The sequence below is a fragment of the Eriocheir sinensis genome, chromosome 12 (genome assembly GCF_024679095.1).
Source record: "Eriocheir sinensis breed Jianghai 21 chromosome 12, ASM2467909v1, whole genome shotgun sequence".
NCBI classification, from domain to species: Eukaryota; Metazoa; Arthropoda; class Malacostraca; order Decapoda; family Varunidae; genus Eriocheir; species Eriocheir sinensis.
Genome location: NC_066520.1, coordinates 4,690,247 through 4,691,488, shown reverse-complemented (window position 1 = coordinate 4,691,488; position 1,242 = coordinate 4,690,247). Strand labels below are relative to the sequence as shown.

Here is a 1,242-nt window from a genome sequence, read left to right as displayed (position 1 = left end):
CTGATGTATTTATGAAGTGCTTTACTTCAATGAACACTTACATTACTGATGTATTTATGAAGTGCTTTACTTCAATGAACACTTACATTACTGATGTATTTATGAAGTGCTTTACTTCAATGAACACTTACATTACAGTGTTATAGGTGCTTTACTTCAATGAACACTTACATTACTGATGTATTTATGAAGTGCTTTACTTCAATGAACACTTACATTACTGATGTATTTATGAAGTGCTTTACTTCAATGAACACTTACATTACTGATGTATTTCTGGAGTGCTTGTATCGGCTCTACCTGGCCTGCACTTGCTAATGCCACTAGGAGGTATTTAAAGACCCGAGGCATTGGGTGAATACCAGTCGCCACCATGGAGAGAACCGTGTCAGCTGCCTCCTGCAAGCGGCTATCTCTTACCAGCCCCTCAACCAGCTCTGAGCAGTCAGCAACACTCAGGTGAATGCCGGACTCCTCCATCCTGGCAGAAGGAGGAAGAAATTAGCTATGTTTAGGTAAATACAACTAGGTAAATACACACACACACACACACACACACACACACACACACACACACACACAAAAAAAAAAAAAAAAAAAAAAAAGTGTATTGGTCCCCATGGCTCTGGCATGAGAAACAGAAACAGCTCTCCTGAATATTTAAAGATCCTCGGGGATATTATTCCAGGTTCTTGATATCAATGTTCAGAGCCACACAGCTGAAAACAGTGGAGCAATGCTTGAGTGGTAACTAAGAAGGCTGAGCATATCCTCATATCCTTTGATAATTACAATTATATTATTCTTATTTCATAAAGCATTTACTTACTATAAATACTAATTTAAAAGTAAAAATATTTGTCTTTTCAACCCGAGTTTATCAGGGTCAACTTGTACATGAATACTACTTTCTTAGGAGGTTAAGGGGAGTGCCTGGGGCTGATTTTTTTAACAAATGTATTTTTTAAATCCACGAAATATGTTTTTCTCGTTCAACATGTCGGGGATAGCATGAAATATTAGGTAGTGAGGTTTATTTTTTTCTAGAATTTAAAGAACGGCGTCCCTTTACGACACTTGAATGCCCACACTATTGCATCATAGCATGACTCATCCGGTCTACAAAGATCTTGGCAACCCAAGTCTCCTCAAACAATGTTTGAAGGGTGCTACTCATAACCCCAATGAATCTTTGCAGTCAAAGGTTTGGATCAGATGCTGTAATGTCAAGTTTTCTGGCCT

General features: G+C 38.2%; 1 long non-coding RNA gene across 1 annotated transcript; it reads left to right on the top strand.

Moving 5' to 3' along the window:
• Positions 1-556, top strand: LOC126997320 (uncharacterized). The gene is made up of 2 exons (XR_007752033.1): positions 1-106; positions 147-556. It is a non-coding gene; the product is annotated as an uncharacterized LOC126997320 (long non-coding RNA).
• Positions 557-1,242: the final 686 nt, after the last annotated feature.